The sequence below is a fragment of the Pristiophorus japonicus genome, chromosome 3, assembly GCF_044704955.1.
Source record: "Pristiophorus japonicus isolate sPriJap1 chromosome 3, sPriJap1.hap1, whole genome shotgun sequence".
Classification (NCBI taxonomy): Eukaryota; Metazoa; Chordata; class Chondrichthyes; family Pristiophoridae; genus Pristiophorus; species Pristiophorus japonicus.
In genome coordinates, this window is record NC_091979.1 from 192,874,946 (window position 1) to 192,901,756 (window position 26,811).

Below are 26,811 nucleotides of genomic sequence, written 5' to 3' on the forward strand. Positions count from 1 at the left end.
GAGGGTATCAAGGGAAATTGAATCAAGATACACATCTAATAGATTGGTAGAGCAAGCTTGACGGGCTGAATGGTCTACTCCTATTCCTGTGTTTGAAAGTTAATTAGATGGCTGTTAATTTGGGAGATCATGAGGTTGTGAAAGGAGCCAAATAAATACAAATCTGTCTTTCAGGATGCAGTGTTTTTAAAACACGAATTTTATCATTAATGAAACAAACGTCAAAACTGGAGCCTGAATTGTATTCTTCTGCCTCCTCCATACTTTACCACTTGCAAAAAGTGGCAATGCAATAAAAGTGTGTAAATATTAATAATGACGCATCAGAATTGCAAACATCCTTAAACTGAATTGCATCTTCCACATCCCGCCTTCTCATTGGCCCTCTGTGAGCCCGTGACCCGTGCTCCTTGAACCGCGTGCTCCCACACTGGCTTATGATTGAATGAGCATGGCTGGTCCGCGGGGGAGGGGTGCTCTATCGGATCTCGTGTTGTGTTTTTGGCCCAGTGAGAGCTGCGGCTTCAGACCATCAGTGGTGGGCGCGTTCAAAATTCCCTTGCTTGCGATTGGACCGCCGTCGAATCCCCCAAAATCCTTCGGCCTGCCGGTTTGGCGAACCTCTCCCCTCCCACGGTGTGCTGGTGCCTTGACTGCAGGCGGCGTCTTGCGGCTGCGCACGGTGGCGCGTTTGGTTGGCAGGCAGGTGGGTTGAGCCGGGCGGAGTCGGAAGAGCGGCGTCCGGCGATTGGTCGGGCGGACGGGCGTGAGGTCGGTGATTGGCGCGCGGCGGAGCGGGCTCGGCGGCTGCGATTGGCCGAGGGCTGGTGGTTGGGGCGGTGCGGCGGCGGTTGGGCTCGCGCTGGGGAGCTGTCAGTCCGGCGCGGCGGTGAATGCATCTGGCAGGCAGGTAGCGGCTGTTCCTCGGAAAACCTTTCCGATTTACCCCTGGACACCCCCCCCCCCTCCTTTACCCCTGGACCCCCTCCTCCTTTCATCTCCACCTTCCTCCTCCCTCGGTCCGGCCATAATTGCCCGAAGGGACGCCGACTATTGTTCCCATCGACCTACTCCTTATTTCCCTCCCCCCCTCCCCTCCCCCTCCTTTCCTCCCCCTTTTTAACCGGTTCCTCGACCCCCAGGGACAACAGCAGGCCCCATTGCTTGCACCCCACTCCCGCCCTCCGGACCCGCCCCTTGTTCCTGGCACTGCTCCGTCCTGCCCTGGACTCCCGGACCTGGTGAGTTTCAGTCTTGTCTTATTTGTTATTTTTGAGGGGAGGGCTGTTGCTGACCCTATAATTTCACTACAGGTGGACTGATCATATGCCCAGCTGTGTGCATGGTCTCATTGTTGCCTCTGCGCCCGCCCGGCAGGGTCTGGTGCCCCGGCGCCCGCCCGGCAGGGCTCGGTGGTACACATGCGTACAACTGTGCACGTGCACGCATTGGGCCACATACCCAGTTGTGTCTAGCCACACATTTGTGGCACTGCCCTTTTGTACAATCTTGCCACACGTAGAAATCGGTCTGTTAATATTGTGCACATGTGTGCATTGGACCAGGCTACTGTGGATGTTGCCATATATGTGTGCATGCTTTGGGGTTTTGCTACATGTATGTAACTGCACCAAGTACTTTGTGCTAATCTTGAGTGCCATCTGGTACATGGGCATGTGAATGTCCTGTGGCCTTTTGGCATGTGTGCCAGGACACAAGGATACTGTATATCTGCATTTGATTTAACCAGATCTATACAACATAGTTATGCATATAAGTTGATCAGCGCAAATTGTATTGGGTGAAAATGTCAGTCAGCAACCTAATAAGTGATTTGCAAAACCACTTGAGTAATTTAAATGTGATTCTGCATGAGAGCCTCAAAGTAACACAATTCAATCTGGCTGCTTGTTTTTATTTGAACTGTGTTGGGGAAAAAACCCAAAAGAACAACTAATCTGGCAACAGACCACAAAGATAAGGCTGTTGACACAATTCCATTTGGAATTTATGCAATTATTAAATGTTTACTGAAAATTACAGTCAACAGGTGACTATTATTGTATTTGAGCGTACCAATTGGTGTTTCATAGTGCCAACTAGGCCTTTGTTTTTAAAGTTTCAATAATATCGAGCCTGAATTGTTGGGAAAATCCTGGCAATATTATTGGTCACGAGGTCGTTTACATCATCTGTTCCTAGATTCTTGCATACCACTTGTATCCAAACACCATATGGGATATATAGTCTTTCTTGGAATGGAAATGTATGGTTTCTATGGAAACTTTTTATGTTTTTATTTGTAGTTTCTGCCCACAATTTGTGTCTTCAGTGATTCAATGCAGGATTCTTGGTTATGCAGAAAAATCTTGAAATGGCGCAGAAGGAATCATCATAATGCAGCAGTACTTTTAAAGTTATCTCATCCTCCTATTATAAAATATGCACATTAAAAATAGCAAATAGCTTTGATTTCTGAAAGAAGGATCATTTGTTCATAAAGAAGAAAAATTTGTTGTAAGTATTCCCATAAAGTAGGAAAAAATACATGGCAGTGTGTTTTTAACTTCAGTGGAGGCTTGATGTGGGGGAATCCTGTGCATTACAGAGCAGCACCACTGATCGCATGTGCAGGAGGGCAGTGTACCAAGACATTTGGCATGTCTTCCCAGCATCGGGTGACCTGGATTGGCATCCAGGCGCATATGAAGTACTGTCTCTATTGTGATCAATACAAACATTCCAGGATGCATAGTGCTTCTGTCCAGCAGTAATTTAATGAAAACCACTTACTGGCAAGCAGAGCTGACCCAGTGAACTTCTGTTAATGAATTCAAATAAATTGTGTTATGTGGGGAGGTATGATTCCACGGGCACCGGGATCCTGATAGTAACTTGCTTAAGTAGCCGTTTTTCACTTGGTCCTGTGCAGTGCGTGTCGGGTTGTTCAATCAGGGAGCATATTGCAACTGAGCTTGATTATTTCTTCTCCTGATATTTTCGTGTGCAAGGATTGACTATTCCTATCCATTTAGGTGTTGAGGCCAATTGCAGTGCCATGACCATCTTAACTGTGTTTTGCTAACTTAGTACAGGGCAGGGACTGAACTGAGGATATTTTAATCTATGCACTAGGTAGTATGTTTACCTACTGAACGATCGAAGAAATCTGCAAGATCTCTGAAGAATCTCTCATTCAATTTGTATCACCTAAGTTATTATATTTTAATTAGTTATAAAAATGTCTAGGTTCAATGTTAATCTAAAACTGATATATCTTCGTCTGACGCTGTGAGTACCAACATATTGTATGAAGACATAGTAGTACTCTTCTACAACAACAACTTGCATTTATACCGTCCCTGTTTAAAAAGCATCCCAAAGTCCTTCACAGGAATGTTATCAGAACATTAGATATCAAGCCACATAAAGAGACATTAGGACAGGTTACCAAAAGCTGTCAGTTAAGTTTTCAGGGAGGGAATTCCAGAGCTTGGGGCCTAGGCAGCTGAAGGCCCGGTCACCAGTGGTGGAGCGCTGGAAATCGGGCATGCACAAGATGCCAGAATTGGAGGAATGTAGAGAAGCTGGAAGAGGCTACGATGATAGAGAAGGATGAGGGCATTGAGGAATTGGTATACACTAGAATTACAATTTTAAATTTGAGATGTTGCTGAAGCAGTGGCCAGTGTTAGTAAACACGGAGAGTATTGGATGATGGGACTTCGTGTGAGTTGGGATTTGGGCAGCAGAGTTTAGGATGAGTTGAATTTTAGTGGGTGGAACATAAATTGTTGATTCTGGAGGTAACAAAAGTATAGATGAGGGTATCATGAGTTAACAGTTTCAATTGTGCGGTCATGGGGATGAGCTAAGCATCTGTTAGGTACATTATTGGAAAGAAGGAGAAAGTCAAGGGTCACTTGTGTGCATTTCCTAACTGCTGGTTTCACATCAATATTTGTGGAGACCTGGGGTCCATGCTCAATGTGTCTGAAATCAGCTGAAGAATTTCATGGTCCTACAGTTATGTTAATGGATATTAAATATTCTCCGGAAATAAATTAAAAACTTTAATTTGACACCAAGTTATAGCTATTTTAATACAATTTTTGGTGAAAATATTTGCTTTTACTGTATCTTGAAGTGTGATATTAATGATTGCAAAAACAATCGTATAAAAAAATCTGCTTTCCAATTGAAAACCTTGTCCCTTTAGCCCTATCCCCATCAGAGAGGTGTGGCCATATGGGAAATCTGGCTAGTTCCCGAGTTACCTTTGGTTCCATGATGATGTATTGTTGATGCTCCCCCCCCACTTTTACATGAGAATCCTCCACAATGGGGGGGAGCCAGACCATCCCTGATTCTCATCTCCCTACACTATTCACATGAATAAAGGAGTTGCGATGTTACATTGTTAATACGGATTCTTTTTCCCTCAATCTGTTTCAGCGAATACACTGACGCGAACACCTCTTTGCCTTTTCTGTAAAAGACCTTTATTGAAGATTCTCTGGCCTCGACTTGTCAAGACAAAGGGACACTCTCAATCAGAGCCTGTTTACCTTCCCCTGGACAAGCCCTTTTCAGCGCGAAAAGCACAGTAGATATACATTTTCAAAACAGAACACATTTGATTAGCACTTGGTCGATCCAATCCCTTTCTGCCTCTTTCCCCCCCCCCCCCCCCCCCCCCCCGAGTACGTCCAATGGCAGGCAAGAAAGTCTCCCAATTAGGGCTGGTGTCAGGTCAGGTTAGTTATAGCTTTGCTATACTGTCTTCCCTTATCAGTAAAGAACCCAATTAGTTTCCCTTCCTCCTTATCAGTAGAAGCTATTACTTTTCCCTTCCTATCTAGGATTGCTTTCTTTCTTTGTGCTGCCTTGGGCTTTCTCATGACCCATGTCTAACCTCAATTTCAACTCTTGGTAACCCCTTTTTTTTTCTGTTGATTCTGCAGTTGTCTGCATCTTGACATTTCTTTAGCTATTTTCCCATGATTCCCTATCTCCATCCTTTTGCCCCCTTCTCTATCCATCTACCACTTTCGCAACCCTTCTTTACACATTCTCAACATTACATAGAATTATATAGAATTTACCATCTTGCGTGGTCTCGCTACTCCCATTGTAACTATCGTTGATAAGGCAATCTGTGATAATTTCCTTGAATTGCTCATCGCCCACCCAACCCCACTTTTTTTTGTGTCCATCCCTGGAAAAAATACTCCCTCAAGTCACTTACCATTACAATTTAAAATTCCCAACTATCTAGCCTTTGGCCCACAATTCATCATGACATTTCTGCAGCTAAAGATCTGCTAAATCACACTTTCTGCACCACCTTTGATGCCCTTGTCCCCATTAAAACAATTTCTCTCTCTCGCGTTAGTCATTCCCCAGGTATACCCTTCTTCTCCACTCCCTTAAGTCTAAGGGGCAGAGATTTGAACGTCTATGGTGGACAACTGGTTTAACCATCCATCATCACACCTGTCTGGACCAAATAAAGCACTATTGGCTCCTGCTCTCCGTTGCAAAAACTGCTCACTATTGAAAGATCATCCTGGAATGCACAGATAATGCCCGTCTTTTTTCCACCATAAACCGTAATCTTAAACCATGCTCCTGTGCCTCCTCCACCCTCACCTCCAAAGCAAGTCCGCTGAGCTCATGAACTTTTTTGTCACAAAGATCAAGATCATCTTTTCAGCTGCCTCTGCCGCTTCCTTCCTTTCCCCTAGCTCACTGGGCCAAACCTCCCCTAATGTTTCCCTTTGCCCAAGCCATGATTTCATATCGTTCTCCAGATTCTAACCCATTTCCTACGAGCTCCTTTTGTCCCCGAGACCCACCTCCTCCTTCCTCGACCCTATTCTGACCATCTGATGACCACTCTTAATTCCCATCTTGGGCCCCATGTTAGCTGATATTTGTTAATGGTTCCCTCTCCTCCGATACTATTCCCCCTCCCTTCAAATCTTCTGTCATCACCCCTCTCAGTAAAACCCACCCTTGATCTCTCTGTCCTGGCAAACAACTGCCCCATCTCCAATCCCCCTTTCCTCTCCAAAGTCCTTGAATGTGTTGTCTCCTCCCAAATCCATGCCCATCTTGCCAGCAATTCCATGTTTGAATCCCTCCAGTCGGGTTTCCGGCCTTGCCACCATACTGAAATGGTCCTCAACAAGGTTACAAATGACATTCTATGTGACTGTGACCGTGGTAAACTATCCCTCCTCATCCTTCTCCACTTGTCTGCAGCCTTCGATACAGTTGACCACACCATCCTCCTCCAATGCTTCTCCACTGGTTGGAATTGACCTTGCCTGGTTCCATTCTTATCTATCGAATTGTAGCCAGAGAATCACCTACATGGATTCTCTTCCCACTCCTGCACTATTATCTCTGGAGTTCCCGAAGGATCTATCCTTGGCCCCCCCCTGTCTCATCTACATGCTGTCCCTCGGTGATATCATCTGAAAACACATCAGGTTCCGCATGTATGCTGACGACATACAGCTCTACCTCACCACCACCTCTCTTGACCCTTCTACTGTCGCTGATTTGTCTCACTGCTTGTCTGACATTCAATACAGGTGCAGCGTCGAGAACCCGGAGTTCCGGAATCCAGGACGATCGGTGGCAGAGTCGTCCGGAATCCGTAAAATGTTCCGGAATCCAGACCCGATGACCCTGCCGACCTTGGGGCCCCGCCGCTGCCCGACCTCGGTTTCGGCTCGTCTCACCACCGCTGCCCTTACCTTGGGGCCTCCTTGGCGGGGCCCGTCCGATGACGACCTTCTTGGCGGGGCCTGCCCGCCCGACAACCTCTTCTTTGGTGGGGCCGGCCCGCCCGAACAGCTCCTCGGCGGGAATTCCCCCCCCCCCCCCCCCTTTCTGACATTGCAAAATCTGGAAATACCCGAAGCTGGGCTCGGATGTTTCTGGATTCGTGACATCAGAAAGCAAATTAAAAGCCCAGAATCCGGAATGGCCTTGGCCCTGAGGGTTCTGGATTTTAGGCGCTGCGTCTGTATTGGATGAATAAAAATTTCCTCCAACTAAACATTGGGAAGACTGAAGCCGTTGACTTTGGTCCCCACCACAAACTCTCTTCCTTGACCACTGATTTCATCCCTGGGAACTGTCTGAAGCTGAGCCAGACAGTTCGCAACCTTGATGATGTGTTTGACCCTGTGATGAGCTTCCGACCACACATTCACTCCATTACCAAGGCTGTCTACTTCCACCTCCGTAACATTGCTTGACTCCGACCCCGCATCAGCTCATCGACTGAAACCCTCCATGCCTTTGTTACCTCCAGACTTGACTATTCCAATGCTCTTCTGGCTGGCCTTCCATATTCCAATCTACATCATCATCATCGGCAGTCCCTCAAAATCGAGGAAGACTTGCTTCCTTTCCAAAAGTGAGTTCTCAGGTGACTGAACAGTCCAATACTCAAATTATAGTCTCTGTCACAGGTGGGACAGACAATTGTTGAAGGAAAGGGTGGGTGGAACTAGTATGCCGCACGCTTCTTCCGCTGCCTGCGTTTGTTTTCTGCATGGTCTCGGCGACGAGACTCGAGGTGCTCAGTGTCCTCCTGGATGCTCTTCCTCCACTTAGGGCGGTCTTTGACCAGGGACTCCCAGATGTCGGTGGGGTTGGTGCATTTTATCAAAGAGGCTTTGAGGGTACACAAGAGCATAAGAAGTAGGAGCAGGAGTAGGCCCCTCAAGCCTGCTCTGCCATTTAATACAATCATGGCTGATCCGATCATGGACTCAAGTCCACTTTGCTGCCCGCTCTCCATAACCCCTTATTCCCTTATCGGTTAAGAAGCTGAATATTTCTGGCTTAAATTTATTCAATGTCCCAGATTCCACAGCTCTTTGAGGCAGCGAATTCCACAGATCCACAACCCTCTGAGAGAAGAAATTTCTCCTCATCTCAGTTTTAAATGGGCAGCCCTTTATTCTAAGATTATGCCCCCTAGTTCTAGTCTCCACCATCAGTGGAAACATTCTCTCTGCATCCACCTTGTCAAGCCCTCTCATAATCTTACACGTTTCGATAAGATCACCTCTTATTTTTCTGAATTCCAAGGAGTAGATGCCCAACCTACCTTATTAGTCAACCCCCTCATCTCTGGAATCAACCTTGTGAATCTTTTCTGAACTGCCTCCAAAGCAAGTATATCCTTTTGGTAAATTTGGAAGGGTGTCTGTGAAACGTTTCTTCTGCCCACCTGGGGCTCGCTTGCTGTGTAGGAGTTCTGAGTAGAGCGATTGCTTTGGGAGTCTTGTCTTGTTGACCTACACTGGCTCTCGGTTCGACAATGCCTTAATTTAAAAATACTCATCCTTGTTTTCAAAGCATTCCGTGGTCTCACCCCTCCATATCTCTCGAACCTCCTCCAGCCCTACAAGCCTTCGAGATCTCTGCTTCTCCAATTCTGGCCTCTTGCACATCCCTAATTTTATCGTTCCACCATTGGTGGCCGTGCTTTCAGCTGTTTTAATCACTCCCAAAATCCCTCTGTCTTTCTCTCTTTTTCTCTCCTCCTTTAAGATGCTCCTTTAATCCTACCTCTTTGACCAAGCTATTGGTCATCTGTCCTTCTGTGGTTTGTGTTAAAAACATTTTTATTGGTAACTCACTTGTTAAGCTCTTGGGGCGTTTTGCTACATTAAAGGCGTTATATAAATGAAAGTTGTTTATTTCAATTTAAACTTTGAGTTCTGATGCTCTTGCACTGATTTGAAGTAGCTAGTGAACTTGCCAATATGAGGTAATTGAGCATGATGATTGTGGTGTACCTGGTAAGCTATTATTTGTGTTTTTCTTGATACGAATGCTAGGTCAGAAGAGATGGAAATTTTACTGTAAAATGCAGATTGAATTACCTCAGAAGTTTGCGTGCTTGTTCTTTCCCCTTCCAACTTAACTGGGCTCATGCTGAAGGTTTGTGAAGGTGCAGATGGCGCATGGAGCCATATCCTACCAAAAAGTCAAAACCTTCAGGAAAGGTGATAGTGAAAACTGGTGGAAAATAATAAAATGTAGTTATATTCAAGAAAAATTTGTCATCTTTAAAGCCTGTATCTGCCTACGAATGGGACATCATAACCCTATTTAGCAGGCTACAGGAAGAGCATATTTCCTGCTTCTGTGTAGTTAGTCACTCGTATAAATGGATTAATTGAGGTTGACTTACTCGATGCCAGAATCCATTTTCCAGAAAGCAGCTGTGGCCAGGCTTTATAATCTTTTTATAAAACGATGACTAGAACAAGCCTCTAAGATTTGCCAGGATCTGAGCTAAACTTCCATGCCGCAACTATACCTCACCCTTCTGTACAATAAATCTTGATAGAAGCTTCACACAGTACACGTCACACTGAACAACTGTCTCAAGTTGTACAATTGTCTAGAATTTTGCTTGGATGCAGGAGGCTCTCGTGCCTAACTTGAACGTACAATCTGTGGATGTCTTTATGATCTTGGCAAGCATCATGGTCAATTTTGAGACATATAAAGCGTAATCCATTATGCCATTCAATATACATTTTTTTAAATGCCCATTTGTAGCACTCTTCGTTAGTAATTGTACTTTTGTTAAGTCCACTCTCACTGGGCTCAGTTGGTTCTTCCAATGTTATCAATACTGAAACTAAATAAAAAATAGAATGTATTGAATGGTATTTAAATGAATCCTTGTACCCTTCAGTTAAAAAAGAGTTTCATTACAGCACTCCTTTATTTAAAAAAAAAGTTAAAAGATTTATACTGTGTATATGCAGACTGTGGATATAGTCTGTGTAGTCACTGTGAGATTGCATAGGCCAACACCTCGCCATAGGCAATTAGGCCCATATAGCAGTGCCTGGTCTCCAGTTATCCTGGACACCCTTGCCACTGGACCAAGACCTCGATCAGCTAAGCCCGTGTGGTAGCTGGCGTGCAATGATCACCCCACGTTAAAAGAAATCACGCACAGGCATCTTCTACTCCTATAACATGAAGTTTGGGATCTGGAACGTCAGGATCCTCAAGGACAACCCCAACAGCAACAGACCGGAACGCCGCACCGCCATAATTGCCCAGGAACTTAGACGCTTTGATATCGACATCACAGCCCTAAGCGAGACCCGGCGGGCAGGGGAAGGCCAGCTCAAGGAACAAGGTGGAGGTTACACCTTTTTCTGAAAAGGGAAACCAAAGGCAGAACGCCGCCTCCACGGAGTCGGCTTCGCCATCAAAAATGAGCTGTTGACCACCTCAAAGACTCCCCTTGCGGGACTAACGAACACCTCATTAAGCTTCGACTCACCAACACTCTATGCAACAGATGAGGCCAAAGAGGGTTTTTACTCCAACCTTTCAAAATCTCTGACCTGCGTCCCTGCGGGCGACAAACTGATCCTCCTCGGCGACTTCAACGCCAGGGTTGGCAGGGGCACAGACCTCTGGGGAAGTGTGATTGGCAGAGAGGGGGTAGGGAAAGCCAACTCCAGCGGTACCGTACTCCTGACAAAATGTCTAGTGCATGAACTTGTCATCACCAACACCTTGTTCCGCCAGAGAGACAAATATAAGGCATCGTGGCAACACCCTCGCTCCAAGCACTGGCACCTGCTCGACTATGTCATTGTCCGAGCCAGAAATCGCAAGGATGTGTGCATCACCTGTGCCATGACAGGAGCTGACGACTGCTGGACGGACCACCGCCTAATCCGATCCATCATTGACATCAACATAGCCCCAAAGGGGGCAGCAGAATCAGTGTCGCAAAAAAGTCAATGCCAGGGCACTTAAGGACCCAGCTAAGAGAGCCCTTTACAGTCAGCGCCTCACAGCTCACCTGGTGTGCTTTGATGACCCCGAGATGCAGAATGCCCACAGTGCTTGGTCTGCCCTCCAGGCCTCCATAACCAGTGTCTTCAGGGAGACGCTCGGTCACTCAACCAGGAAACACCATGATTGGTTTGATAAGAATGATCAGGAAATTCAAGAACTAATCGACTGAAAACACAGGGCATTTCTGAGCCTTAACCAGATGGCTAAAGGCAAAGGTCCAACAAAAAACCCGGGACCTAAATAACAGGTGGTGGATGGAGGAAGCACAGGAGATACAGCAGCTGGTCGACAGCCATGATGGGCGAGGATTCTTCACCGCAGTCAAGGCCACCTACGGACCAAACTCCCAAGGTCCCATACCACTCCTGGCCAAGAACAGGGAAGCACTCATCAAGGACACCGAGGCAGTCAGGGCCCGCTGGAAGGAACACTTTGAAGATTTCCTCAACCGAGACTCTGCCTTTGACTCGAGTGTTCTCGACTCCATTCCACAGCATGCTACCTACCACCACCTCAGTGAGACCCCAACACTGCATGAGGTAGAAAAGGCCATAAGACAGCTTTTTTAAAAAAAAAAGGCGGCTACGGGAGCGGATGGAATCCCTGCTGAGGCACTGAAGTGTGGCGGAGAGGCACTACTGGCGCGAATACACAACCTCATCTCTCTCTCATCTGGAGGGAGGAGAGCATGCCGGGAGAGATGCAGTGATCGTGACCATCTTTAAAAAAGGGGACGAGTCCGACTGCGGCAACTACAGAGGAATCTCCCTGCTATCAACATCTGATAAAGTCATCGCTAGAGTCCTCCTCAATCGTCTTCTCCCCATGGCTGAGAAGCTCCTCCCAGAGTCGCAGTGCGGATTTCGTCCCCTCCGGGGCACAACGAACATGATTTTGCAGTGCGACAGCTGCAGGAAACAGCGGCAGCCCTTATACATGGCCGCCTTCAACCTTACAAAGGCCTTTGACACTGTCAACCGCGAGGGTCTATGGAGCGTCCTCCTCCATTTCGGATCCCCCCTCAAAAGTACGTCACCATACTCTGCCTGCTCCACGACGACATGCAAGCCGTGATCCTTCCCGACTGATCTATCACAGACACAATTCATGTCCGGACCAGGGTCAAGCAGGGCTGCGTCATCGCCCCAACTGTTTTCTCAATCTTCCTCGCTGCCATGCTCCACCTCACAGTTGATTAGCTCCACTCCAGTGGGGAGCTTAACTACAGAACCAGTGGGAAGCTGTTCAACCTTCGCTGTCTCCAGGCCAGGTCCAAGATCACTCCAACCTCTCCAGTATGTGGACGACGCCTGAGTCTGTGCACACAGAGGCTGAACTCCAGGACACAGTCGATGTATTTACTGAAGCCTATGAAAGCATGGGCCTTACGCTAAACATTCGTAAGACAAAGGTCCTAGACCAGCCTGTCCTCGCCGCTTAGCACTGCCCTCCCAAACATCAAGATCCACAGCGTGGCCTTGAACAACGTGGACCACTTCCCCTATCTCGGGAGCCTCCTAGCAACAAGAGCAGGCATTGATGATGAGATCCAACACCGCCTCCAGCGTGCCAGTGCAGCCTTCGGCCACCTGAGGAAAAGAGTGTTTGAAGATCAGTCCCTCAAAACTGTCACCAAGCTCATGGTCTACGGGGCCATAGTAATACCCGCCCTGCTGTATGGCTCAGAGACGTGGACCATATACAGTAGACGCCCCCCTCGTCGCTGGAGAAATACCACTAGCGATGTCTCTGCAAGATCCTGCAAATCCCCTGGGAGGACAGATGCACAAACATTAGCGTCCTCGTCCAGGCCAACATCCCCAGCATTGAAGCACTGACCACACTTGATCAGCTCCGCTGGGCAGGCCACATAGTTCGCATGCCAGACACGAGATTCCCAAAGCAAGCGCTCGACTCGGAACTCGTCCATGGCAAATGAGCCAAAGGCGGGCAGAGGAAACGTTACAAGGACACCCTCAAAACCTCCCTGATACAGTGCGACATCCCCACTGACACGTGGGAGTCCTTGGCCATAGTCTTCCATAAGTGGAGGAAGTGCATTCGGGAGGACGCTGAGCTCCTCGAATATCGTCGCCGACAGCATACAGAAATTAAGCGCAGGCTGCGGAAGGAGCGCGCGGAAAACCAGGCTCCCTGCCCACCCTTTCCCTCAACAACTATCTGTCCCACCTGTGATAGAAACTGTGGTTCTCATATTGGACTGTACAGCCACCTAAGAACTCGTTCTAAGAGTGGAAGCAAGTCTTCCTCAATCCCGAGGGACTGTCTATTATGATGATGATGATGATGATGATGATGATGCATAAGATGGAAACTTGTCTACCTGATGTACTATCAATAAGGTTTACACCGTGTACATACATACTTGCACCACTAGAGGGTGCAACTGGTGGAGACTGGCGGTTTCCTGCCCTGGTGGCAGGGTCCTGTATAAAAGGCTGCACACCATGCTTGTTGAGCACTCGAGTTTGGAATAAAGGACCAAGGTCACTACAGTTTTAAGTACAACACATTGCCTTGTGGAGTCATTCATAAGTACATTATAGACATAACAGATACTACTTTTGATCATTCCATTGTAAGATAGAAAATATTACCACTGAATATCTGCATTACCTACAGGTTTACCTATCCCCTCTTAGTTTTATTCTTCCAACAGTTGATTTGGTGTGCTAAACTGCAGTGTAAAACAGATAGGGCTCAAAGTCCTTGCATATTAACCATTATGTGATGTGACATATTAGCCAGTTTGTTCCTCACCATCTACATTTGTGAGGTCATCCACCTTGGGGGAAAAAAAACAAAAAAAGGGAATATTATTTGAATGGGGAGAAATTACAACATGCTGCGGTGCAGAGGGACCTGGGAGTCCTTGTGCATGAAACTCTTTGAAACTCTTTTAGGGTCACTGTTCGTTCGGATATTGTTCTTCTAGAATGAAACTCTTTGAATCCCAAAAAGTTAGTTTGCAGGTGCAGCAGGTAATCAGGAAGGCGAATGGAATGTTGGCCTTCATTGCGAGAGGGATGGAGTACAAAAGCAGGGAGGTCCTTCTGCAACTGTATAGGGTATTGGTGAGGCTGCACCTGGAGTACTGCGTGCACTTTTGGTCGCCTTACTTAAGGAAGGACATACCGGCTTTGGAGGGGTTTAGAGACGATTCATTAGGTTGATTCCGGAGATGAGGGGGTTACCTTTATGATCGATTGAGTAGACTGAGTCTTTACTCGTTGGAGTTCAGAAGGATGAGGGGAGATCTTATAGAAACATTTAAAATAATGAAAGGGATAGACAAGATAGAGGCAGAGAGGTTGTTTCCACTGGTCGGGGAGACTAGAACTAGGGGGCACAGCCTCAAAATACGGGGAAGCCAATTTAAAACCGAGTTGAGAAGGAATTTCTTCTCCCAGAGGGTTGTGAATCTGTGGAATTCTCTGCCCAAGGAAGCAGTTGAGGCTAGCTCATTGAATGTATTCAAGTCACACATCGATAGATTTTTAACTAATAAGGGAATTAAGGGTTATGGGGAGCGGGCGGGTAAGTGGAGCTGAGTCCACGGCCAGATCAGCCATGATCTTGTTGAATGGCTGAGCAGGCTCGAGGGGCTAGATGGCCTACTCCTGTTCCTAATTCTTATGTACAGAGTTGCTCTGGCTTATCGACTCAGTCTGTTTTCCAGATATAGATAAGCCAGACATATACTTTTTGAAAAAAATGACACGGAAAAACAAAATTTGATATTTTCTGATAACCATAAGGATTTATTGACAGTGAGTGAGCTGAATTTGTGGATGAGTGATCACAAACACATAAATGATTCAGAAACACAAGAACTGCATTTATTAATTTGTCTCTTGATACTATTGGGCATAATCGTCTTGTTAATATTTTTCTGTTTTTTTTCCTCTAGCTATTTCTCTCAAGTTTAGATCCATGCTGTAGGTGAGGCCTTTCCCCTTATGATTTGGCTTTTACCTCCTCAATAACTTGGTAATTTGTAGCAAGCTGAACGATTAATCAGAAAACTCTTGTTGCTGTATTCTGGCTGCTGATTATATCGTGCCCACTGTTTTGACTTTAGATTGAGAACACATAAGAACATAAGAACATAAGAATTAGGAACAGGAGTAGGCCATCTAGCCCCTCGAGCCTGCTCCGCCATTCAACAAGATCCTGGCTGATCTGGTCGTGGACTCAGCTCCACTTACCCGCCCGCTCCCCGTAACCCTTAATTCCCTTATTGGCTAAAAATCAATCTATCTATCTCTGATTTGAATACATTCAATGAGCTAGCCTCAACTGCTTCCTTGGGCAGAGAATTCCACAGATTCACAACCCTCTGGGAGAAGAAATTCCTTCTCAACTCGGTTTTAAATTGGCTCCCCCGTATTTTGAGGCTGTGCCCCCTAGTTCTAGTCTCCCCGACCAGTGGAAACAAGCTCTCTGCCTCTATCTTGTCTATCCCTTTCATTATTTTAAATGTTTCTATAAGATTACCCCTCATCCTTCTGAACTCCAACGATTAAAGACCCAGTCTGCTCAATCTATTATCATAAGGTAACCCTCTCATCTCCGGAATCAGCCTAGTGAATCGTCTCTACCCCCTCCAAAGCTAGTATATCCTTCGTTAAGTAAGGTGACCTAACTCCAAGCAGTACTCGGTGCGGCCTCACCAATACCCTGTACAGTTGCAGCAGGACCTCCCTGCTTTTGTACTCCATCCCTCTCGCAATGAAGGCCAACATTCCATTTGCCTTCCTGATTACCTGCAAACTAACTTTTTGGGATTCATGCACAAGGACCCCCAGGTCCCTCTGCACTGCAGCATGTTGTAATTTCTCCCCATTCAAATAATAATCCCTTTTTACTGTTTTTTTTTCTAAGGTGGATGACCTCACATTTTCCGACATTCTCTTAACTAGGTTGTGACATGGACTGTAAAATGCCAAACAGGTTTATTAGCCAGTATATGGACAGGAGCAATGGCACATTGTAGACCTACAGTAGCTACATATCCCTTCTTGAAAGAATACAACTAGCAGTTCCATCTGGTGAGCTAAACTGCAGTGTAAACTAGACAGTGCACAAGGTCCTTGCATATTAACCACTATGTTCCTCACCACCTACAGAGTAGCTCTGGCATATCTATCTTCTTCTTAGGCGGTCCCTCGTATTGAGGATGACTTGCTTCCACACCAAAAAGGGATGAGATCATAGGTGTTTCAGTGAAGGACCTGACATTCCAGGTCCCGAACTACAGATTGAAGGGTGCAGGATGCCTGCGCGTGGATATTTTTTAAACGTGTGGTGGCCGTTGTACACCAGCCACCACACTGGCTTGACAGAGCTCGGTCTTGATCCAGTGGCCAGGATTAACCAAGACGATTGGAGACGAGCTCTGCTGCATGGACCTAGTGTGTGCGCACATCGCAGTGTGGGCTAGCAATGGAAAATAGACTAGTATATACTTTCGAAAAAATAACAAGGACAAACAAAATTTGTCTTTTCAACTCACAACTGCCAATCAAAAATATAAATGAATGGAATCTGCAAGATGCTAGTATTTGAATTGAATGGCTTGGTTCCTTTTTCAGACACTTGGCTCGATATAATATCCTCAGAATATAGGCATGATATCAAAACAATTAAGACATTTTCTGAGTGTAATGTTTTAACCCTATATGTACTGTGATAGGAAGAAGCCAGTAATTAATTATACAAACACACATCCTTTTCCTCATCTACATGTTGCCTATGGATACTATTACCAATTGGGATGCCATCAGCTGTTAGGTATATGCTGACAATATCCATTTTTACTTCTATGCAACCGTCCTTTAATCCACAACTGCCATTGTGCTCTCCGAGTGCTTATCTGCCATTAAGTTGGGGATAAGCAAGAACCTTCAACTTAAGATCATTAAGACCAAAACCATCCTAACTGGTTCATGCCAAAAATGTTGTATCCTAGCCTCTGGTTCCATTTTCCCCATGGGCTAAACCTAACTGTGTACCTTCGAGGTGCTGTTTGACTCTAAGCTGAGCTTCAAACCTCAAATTATAGCCAACGCTAACTAAGACTGTCTGTCTATTTTTAAGTCTGCAACATTGCCTGCTTCCACCCGTAACTTATCCCCACTACTGCCGAAACATTCATCCATGCATTTGTCAGCTCCAGGCTTGACGAATCCCATGTTCTTGCTCCCTGGTATCCACCCTGCAGAAACTGTAACTCATCCGAAACTCTTCCTCTGTATGACCCCATTACATCCTGTTCTCCTCAACCTCCATTCCCCAATGTGTCAAATTCAAAATCTTTGTTTTCATCTACAAACGAAGACATCTTCGTGAATTTAGTTGAATGTTACGCTATCTCGATTATCCTCTGAGCATGCAAACCAGCTAAATATGTGTAATCAGAATGTTGAATGCTACATTAGTATTGACAATAGTTATCAGTGTTATCTTTTTTTTTACTGTGTACTTTTTATGCAGCTAATGAAATGTTTCCAAAATCATTTTTGTAATGACTCTAGCTTAAGGTGTTGCGATCTTGAGCTGGCACTTATATTTTTGGATTCATTTTATTTTTATTTAGCTGTTTAAATTTTTGGTTCAAAATTAAAAATGCTGTGTTTGTGTTGCTATAACAATGTGATGATGTTGCTGACTAGTTGGCAGTCCATGAGAAGGCAAAGTGTATTCAGCTGGAGTACATTGTTCGGCTGTGATTTTAGCTGCAACATTAGTAAGAAATGATGGCCCCAAGTTTCCAGATGATTTGCTCCTGATTTTTAGGAGCAACTGGTGTAGAACGGAGTATCTTAGAAATCGGAATTCTCCACATTTAGTTTTCTGCAGTTCTAGTCAGGTAGAACAGTTTCACTTTGGAACAGAATTCTTTTTTCAAAAGGGGGCGTGTCCGGCCACTGACGCCTGATTTGAAAGTTTCCACAGTGAAAACGTACTCCAAACTAACTTAGAATGGAGTAAGTGAAGATATTTGTACGCTTGAAAAAACCTTGTCTACACTTAAAAAAAAAAAAAAAAAAAAAAAAAAAATCAGGCGCAGGTTACAAATTAGGCGTCCGGAACGAGGTGGGGCGGAAGGGAAGTCATTAAATTCTACAATCAATCCTTAGTTATACTTATACAAATATTATACAAATAAATCCAACCTGAATAAAAATTTATAAGCAAAGAAAAAATTAAATAAACCATGTTCCTACCTGTGGGAAAGTGCTTCAGGCAGGCCTTTCAGGCAGCGGTGTGGCGTCAGTGTCTCGACGGCAGCGGCAGGCAGCAAGCAGCCTTCGAGCTGAGCTGCAGTGCTTGAGGCAGGGGGTGTGGCGTCAGTGTCTCGTCGCAGCGGCAGGCAGCAAGCAGCCTTCGAGCTGAGCTGCGGTGCTTGAGGCAGGCCTTCATTCCCCGCAAAGATGCAGCACCCGGACGGACTTGAGGCCATTCGGCCATGGGATTGCAGCGGCGTCAGTGGCTGGTCGGGAGCCGAAGAATGAACACAGGACACACGCAGCTGCAGATTTAAAATTCTTTAGGCCGTTCGGCCACGCTTATGGGGCGGCATCAGTGGCTCGAAGGCAGCCGAAGAATCAGGAGCGGACGTGAGGCCATTCGGCCATGGGATTGCAGCTGAGTCAGTGGCTGGTCGGGAGCCGAAGAAAGAACAGCAGCAGCCTTCGAGCTGTGAGGGGGACTGACTGAGGCCATTTGGACAGGGAGAGGCAGCCACGTCGACATCTTTATATTTAAATTTGCAGAATGGGTGCACCACATATTATGCAATGGTTTGCTTCCTCATGCAAGAAATTCTTTGTTCTTGGTGGAAGTTGATCCATTGCAAAGTTGAATTGGCACTTTTATTTCTCCAAACACACAGTCCTTAATTGCAGGCACCGGTTCTGCAAGTTTAGCAGTGAAAAGCTGAACTCACTGATTTCAGCAGGTAATTTATTCAGCAGTGCTGCTAAAAGCACTCGCTCACACACAGAAATATCAAGAAAATTAAAATACAAGCCTTTGCAGGAGTCCAAGAAACAAATCTTCACTTTTTCTGCAGCACTTTTAAAAATGGCCGAGTGCCAATGTTTACTTCAGACGGCACGTGCGCGAACGCTCCAACGCGCACGCGCAGGGTTGCCGGCACCAAGAAGCCTCATTTCAATTGTACCCGCCCCCTCCTACTTACAAAATCGGCGCGAGTGGTAGGCTCTGCCCCCTGTGCGCCGCGCCAAGCAGACATCGAGCTCCAAGGAGTTCGAGAATACCGCACTTTTTTTCCGGCGCGAAAAACAGGCGCCCAGCTCTGAGGTGTGCCTTTTTCGTCGCGTGTGGAAACTTGGGGCCGATATTACTAATATAATACTATTAATCTAACTTGTCCTATTGTTGGAGATCAAGTACTTAATTAATTTAAAAAAAAAAGGTATATTTTTCTCCCATGTTACTTTCCCTGTACTTAAACAGTTGGAATGGATGCAGAATTGACTTTGTCAATTTTATTTTCCTTGCCTATATTCATCATTATGTCTGTATAACAGCTGGGCTAGATTGAGAAGTTGAAAAGGAACTGTGGTTATGAGTGCATATTTACTATTCTATTGTGGAATGTTAGTAAACCACTATTGGGTTTTTAAAGGTGTGTTATCTAAACCACATAATTTCTATATCAGTGTTGGTCAATTAAGTCGCAATGGGGAGGGATCGAAATGGAAAATTTATATTGTCAACTCTTGCTTTCATAATGCAATCAGTTAACCAATTGCCCAAATAGTCTTTGCATCTGTCACCACAATTAAAATGGAAATAAGAAATGAGTTAATATTTTAAAAATGAGGTAATGTTATAAATACAAGACATTTGACAATACATTTAGCTTTTTTTCTCTCTCCACTGTCCCACATTTGGGACTGTTTCCTGTGTGTGCGACATCCATTTTGTATCTGTTAAATTTACATGAAATTGGTTTACATGTGGCATGTATCTACTCACTTCTCAAATGCACACTACTGAAATATCTTGCATCTGTTAAATTAAACTGGAAAAGCAGATGATCTGGTGAATGTGGAGGGTGGGAGCTCAGGACAAGCAAAAACCTAGCACTGGTGGGGGCGGGAGGGCTGAGAGCAGAAGCATGCAAAATTGGTCAGACCCAGTTGAGGTCCTATCTACCATGCTGGAGCGAAATCCTCAGCTGAAGAAAATGGAAGACGTTTCAGAAACTTTGAAGATGCCATCTTCCACAACAAAGTAGATCAGATGTTGGAACTGGGAAAAAGGAATAGAGTCCTTACAGGAAGTGGGATGGAAAGAAGTATAATCCAGGTAGTTTTGGAAGTTAATGGGCTTGTAATAGATTTATGTGGAAAGCCCAATCTCGGAGTGTCCTATCTAGTTATGTTTCAGATTGCCCTTTAGTACTGGGAACAAGTTAGTTGAAAGACACTTAATGGTAGTTATCTTCTTGCAGAAATGTCAGTGTATTTTGATTTAGACGAGGGGATTAAATGTAGTATCTCCAAATTTGCAGATGACACTAAGTTGGGTGGCAGTGTGAGCTGCAAGGAGGATGTTATGAGGCTGCAGAGTGACTTGGATAGTTTAGGTGAGTGGGCAAATGAATGGCAGATGAAGTATAATGTGAGGTTATCCACTTTGGTGGTAAAAACAGAGAGACTATTATCTGAATGGTGACAGATTAGGAAAAGGGGAGGTGTAACGAGACCTGGGTGTCATGGTACATCAGTCATTGAAGGTTGGCATGCAGGTACAGCAGGCGGTTAAGAAAGCAAATGGCATGTTGGCCTTCATAGCAAGGGGATTTGAGTACAGGGGCAGGGAGGCATTACTACAGTTGTACAGGGCCTTGGTGAGGCCACACCTGGAGTATTGTGTACAGTTTTGGTCGTCTAACTTGAGGAAGGACATTCTTGCTATTGAGGGAGTGCAGCGAAGGTTCACCAGACTGATTCCTGGGATGGCGGGACTGACATATCAAGAAAGACTGGATCAACTGGGCTTGTATTCACTGGAGTTCAGAAGAATGAGAGGGGATCTCATAGAAACGTTTAAAATTCTGATGGGTTTAGACAGGTTAGATGCAGGAAGAATGTTCCCAATGTTGGGGAAGTCCAGAACCAGGGGTCACAGTCTAAGGATAAGGGGTAAGCCATTTAGGACCGAGATGAGGAGAAACTTCTTCACCCAGAGAGTGGTGAACCTGTGGAATTCTCTACCACAGAAAGTTGTTGAGGCCAATTCACTAAATATATTCAAAAAGGAGTTAGATGTAGTCCTTACTACTAGGGGGATCAAGGGCTATGGTGAGAAAGCAGGAATGGGGTACTGAAGTTGCATGTTTAGCCATGAACTCATTGAATGGCGGTGCAGGCTCGAAGGGCTGAATGGCCTACTCCTGCATTTATTTTCTATGTTTCTATATGTGTTTTGCTTTTATTTTGAGGGTATTGCATTTTTAAACTTTAAATCTTTCTGCATTGAAATGTTTTGGGTGGACTGGTATTAATTTAGTGAAACTAGCAACCTTGGGAATTCTTTTTGGAGACTTTTTTTTGAGGACTAGGGATCACAAATGTTTCTTCCTTGGTTTGTTAAGTATTTTTAGTCTCTGAGATTCCTAACCCAGGGATAATGGAATGTGCCAATGTTACACACTTCATTATTTCCTCTGCATTTTAATACATATTCAGCCAATGTCTACAACCAAAGTACATGATCAACAGTGATTCTTTTAAAATTAAAATAAATGGATCATAGTAATAAAAGCTTCCATTCTCCTGCAGGGTCCTTTTTGGAGCTATCATCTAACCTTAAAAATAGAAAGAGTAGATGGAGTGGCTAACGGGAAGTCTTTGCTGTTAGATGACCTCTGCTGGAGTTGTGGTAGGGATGCAACAATTACCTCAATGAATTTGGGTTAAGAATAGGAAAAATAAATGTCAGAATTCATGCCATTGATTGCTATCCAGTGACGCCTGTTATAAGTGTGCTTTCTTGGCCATCAGTTGACGAGAGGATTGGATATGGCTGTAATGAATGCCTTTTTTTCTCTCCTCGACTTCTCAATCTCTTTCCCTACCCAATGGTTGAATAATCTGACACTTTTTGTCAAGACTCATAAAAGCTACATGTACGAGGTACCAGCAGGAAGCTTGTGGACCTATACAGCTATTAGGCTGGCAATAATGCAGCATTAGGCTTAGTAACTGAGTGAGTGTAGCACACAAGCATTTATTCAGCAGGAGCTTTCAGTTTGAGAAAGTAGAAAATACAAATCATTGTATCGTGGCAGCAATTGTTCCTTTTTAACCAGTGGTTTGAGCAGAAAATACTTGAACATACTGGAACTTTTATGCATGACTGACCCTCAACCCAGAGAGTACATTTATTTTTTTTATCTAACTCTTGTGGCAAGGGAGAAGAAGGAGACTACCAGAACGCAAGCATGCACAATTGTAGAACTTGGTTTTAGAAGAATTTCTGTCAGATTTTTTAAAAACAATATATTGCTTTTAAATTGTGGTACTTGTCACATAGCTAGGAAACTGGGTACTTTACATTCCAGTTCACAAACTGAAAAGGTACAAAAGGATTACATGTTCTTAGTTAAAGCATTAAGTTCAGACAAGCTAAAAGGAAGTAGAAATGGAGTTTAGTCACACTTAAACTAATTGTTTTTATTTTTAAAAGTACATTAATTTCAGGAGGAACTCCTGAGGATTGACATATGGTAAACATAATGGGCCCAAGTTTCGACATGATTTGCGCCTGATTTTTAGGAGCAACTGGTGGAGAACGGACTATCTTAGAAATCGCAATTCTCCACTTTTTTTTTCTGCAGTTCTAGTCAGGTAGAACAGTTCTACTTTGGAACAGAATATTTTCTTCAAAAGGGGGCGTGTCCGGCCACTGACGCCCAATTTCAAAGTTTCCACAGTGAAAACGTACTCCAAACTAACTTAGAATGGAGCAAGTGAAGATTTTTGTAGAACTGAAAAAACCTGTTCTACACATTAAAAAATCAGGCGCAGGTTACAAATTAGGTGTCCAGAACGAGGAGGGGGGGGGGGGGGGAAGGGAAGTCATTAAATTCTACAATAAATCCTTATTTATACTTATACAAATATTATACAAATAAATCCAACCTGAATAAAAATTTATAAGCAAAGAAAAGATTAAATAAACTATCTTCCTACCTGTGTGAAAGTGCATCAGCCAGCCTCACAAGTTCGTTCGTTCGTTCCCGACGGCAGGGGGGGGGGAGGAGGCAGCCGTTCTCGACGGCGGGCGGGCGGGAGGGAGGGAGTGCGGGCCCGACCAACCTCCCGCCCGACCGCAGCGGGGGGGGGGGGGGGGGGAGGAAGCCGTTCCAGACGGCGGGCGGGAAGGAGACACTGAGAAGGCTCAGTGCTGATGTGCTGATGGCAATGTGCTTTTATTAAAAAATGTTAAAAAATTAAACAGCTACAAAGAACTACAAAAATGGTCGAGTGCCAATGTTTCCTTCACACTGCGCGTACGCGAACGCTCCAACGCGCACGCGCAGGGTTGCCGGCAGGAAAAAAACTAATTTAAATGGTACCTGCCCCCTCCCACTTACAAAATCGGCGCGAGTGGTAGGCTCCGCCCCCTGCACGCCACGCCAGGCAGACATGGAGCTGCAAGGCGCTCGAGAATAGCGCGTTTTTTTTTTTTAGGCGCGAAAAACGGGAGCCCAGCTCGGAGGGGCGCCCGTTTTTTATCGTGTGGAAACTTGGGCCCTGTGACCTGGAATTTGCAGTCAACGGCGCTCACTGCTGACCTCCCAGAAAGATCTTGCGATCTCTGGCGTGAATTTCAGCTCTCCCGATTTTTTTTTTTTTTTGTTTGAATCTGGTGTTAAATCAAGCAAATCTCCAGCGTCCAGCAACAGTGAAGTCATCAAGCAGGCAAAGCATCCAATCACATTGAAGAATTCTCAGACAGCAAACCAGGAAGTAAAATGCTCAGATTCTAATTTACTTTTTATAAATTATACAGAAAGCAAAATAAAGATTAGGACATACACATAGGATTAAGGTCGAAGCAGAAATATCAAAACAATTAAAAGAAAAATATATTATTTTAAAAACCATGTAATCCCTTAATCATATCATTGGAAAAAGTTGACATTACACAAATATAACATTAGTTTTCCAGAGCCAGTTGTTTAAAAGTCCAGTTACATCTCTTTTTCAACAAGGCTGAAACCCTTCGATAAAGTTAACAGGAATATTCCAGCGGAAGTTTTAGTCCTTCAGTGTATTTGAATTGATGCTGGCTCTGGGGAGTTCCACAGCGCAAACAGTGGCGGAGCAGGGAATGACTGACCGCCAATTCATGATTTCCATGTTGATCTGCGCATGCGCTAAATCCTGAGTTGCTGTCCGCTTCAGAGGAGTAATGACAGTTTCGCTGTCATTAACACCACAAAATCCAGGCCAATGTCATTCCTCAAAGGTTGTGGCAAATTCTTGAATAAAATGACTTGTAAAGAAAATAATTACTGTTAATGGATCCAGGCAGGAAACACTTGGGCAAGGACTGCAAAGGAAGAGGAAGTTCACTCACGAGCTTATGAAAAATATTCCTGCAGTAATAGATGAGGAAAGTTGCAGTGGTTGTGATACTTAACTAATCTAGAAAAAGCTGTGTAAAGTCATGGAATAGATAGTTGAGTGTTGGGTAGAACATGTGCTCCAAAATGGAATGGATAATAGACATTCAAGCTGGAAGGGGGTCGCAAGTTGTTGTACCGGAGTTATGAACGATTTGCATGAGGGTATCCAAGCAAGATCTCTCGGTTTGCAATAGACAGTGAAGGTGGAGGATGCAAAATAATGAAGTTTCAGAAGGATTTGCATTTTTTAGGGAAATGGGCCAGTAGATGCTAAATGTCGACCATTGAAAACAAATGTAAATAAATTTGTTGGGCGAGGCAGAGGGTGGGTGCAAGGAAACGGCGGCAGGAGGAGGGAGAATACGTTGAGTGCAACAGTTGTGTAACATACTGGTCAGGAATGTGAATTGGGAGAAAAATCCGCCAATTATTCAAACAATCAACCACGTGTGATTGCAGTGAGAAAGGCAAATGAGTTGTGAGCTTCCACCAACAGCCACTGACTGGTTAGACTTCAACTGTAGTGTGTGTAACACAGGCCATCATGCCATGAAAAGGGTATTTCTCGTGATAGCAGGATCATGATTGCTGTCTCCGAAGTGTCTGGAATATAGTAAAAAAAAGAAAACGTAGATCAGGTTGTAGAAGCTTGACTTGTTCTCTTTGTCAAAGATGAGATTTGGAGGTGCTTCAATCGAAGTTTTCAAAATTGAGGGTTAACGTAGCTGATCCAGGTGAGTTCTTCATGCTATAAAGGGGTACTGAGGTGAATGATGAGCCATGATCTTATTGAATGGTGGTGCAGGCTCGAAGGGCCGAATGGCCTACTCCTGCACCTATTTTGTATGTTTCTATGCACAGATTAGGGGAATTAAACCCCCCCCCCCCCCAGGGTATTAGCAGTAAATAGAGAAATTAGGTGATTATTTCCTGCACAATGTGATAAACAAACTAAGTGTGGGTAAGCAATTCATTAAAATAGGTTCATGGCAAAGAATGATTTGCATTTTAATCGCACTTTTTTAAAATCACATTTCTGAACTATCCCAAATTCAAGAAAAAGTAAATTTAAAAGCAGCAAGCGAAATGTCAAGGCTCTGGAGCGGAGCAGAGTTTTGGGTAAAAATAAGCAGAGTGGGTCAGGAAGGGACAGAGAGAATAACACAGGTAATAGGGCATCACTGACTAAGGTGATATCAGGGAAAAATAGAAAAATGTTAAAGCTAAAGGGCCCAAGTTTCGGCATCTGGTGAAAACGGCGCACCTCCGAGACTTACGTGACCTGCCTGGGCTCGAAGGTGCGCCGGAATATTCTGCAGCAATTCTCCGGTCCTCCGTGGCGTGGCGCAGCATAGTCTCCCTGGGGAGGAGACTGCCAGCAGCGGGGGCGGGGCGAGGGATCATGCCGCCTTCTCAGAGCTGCATGCGCGCCTGCGCAATGGCTCAGGAGAGCGTGGATGGCGGGAGGGGAGCGTGGGTACTGGGAGGGGGTGGGGGGAGCATGGCAACAGATGGAGGGGGGAGCGTGGCAAGGGATGGAGGAGCGTGGGTTGGGGGGCACTCAATGATCGAAAGGCCGGAGGAGAGAGCAGGGGTGCCTCCTTCCAGCCCCTCCCTCCCCCCCCCCCCCCCCCCCCCCCCCCCCCGCGCGTGCGCACGCACCATTCCCCCCCACACACACACACACCATCCCCCCCACACACACACACATACCCACACACCCCCTCCCACACCCACCGCGCGCGCACACACACACACACACACCCCCGCACTGTCAGATACAGAGAGAGAGACACTATAGAGAGAGACTGTTAGAGACACCTTCCCTTCACATAAATGTAGGACTTCTATTTTTTATTGATTGATTACTTATTACTTTGGTCTAGGTGCAGGGTTCCTTCTATTTTTTATTAATTAATTGTTTATTACTTTTTGTGCTTCGTTTAGTGCTTGGTGCTTTAAATGTACTGCTTTGTTTAGTGCTTAGTGCTTTAAACGTACTTTGCTTCTTTAATGTTGTTGTGAAGGTGTTTATGGAAACTCCTCTAACTTCCCTGCTGTTGTGATATTGATGTGTCCTTTGTGTTTAATGCTTCCCACCTGCCGTCTCTGGCTGTGCCTGCACTAAACTTAACTCTAGGTAAGGTTTTTCAGAACTTACAAAAGTGGACACTTATTCCATCCTAAGCTAGTTTGTAGTAAGTTTTCACTGCTGAAACTTGCAAAACAGGCCTGAGTGGCTGGAC

At 45.1% G+C, this 26,811-nt stretch overlaps 1 protein-coding gene across 23 annotated transcripts in view; it reads left to right on the plus strand.

The window, feature by feature from the left end:
* The first annotated feature begins 827 nt into the window (after window positions 1-827).
* LOC139260048 (poly(rC)-binding protein 3) overlaps window positions 828-26,811 on the plus strand; it is a 305,580-nt gene continuing 279,596 nt past the window's right edge. For 4 of the 23 annotated variants that reach the window (XM_070876143.1, XM_070876140.1, XM_070876139.1 and 1 more), the window contains exon 1: window positions 831-1,241. The gene's annotated coding sequence lies outside the window, so the exon portion shown is untranslated. Of the gene's footprint in view, window positions 1,242-21,710; window positions 21,811-26,811 lie in introns of all 23 variants that reach the window. The other 19 variants (XM_070876147.1, XM_070876153.1, XM_070876152.1 and 16 more) reach the window with 9 other exon arrangements.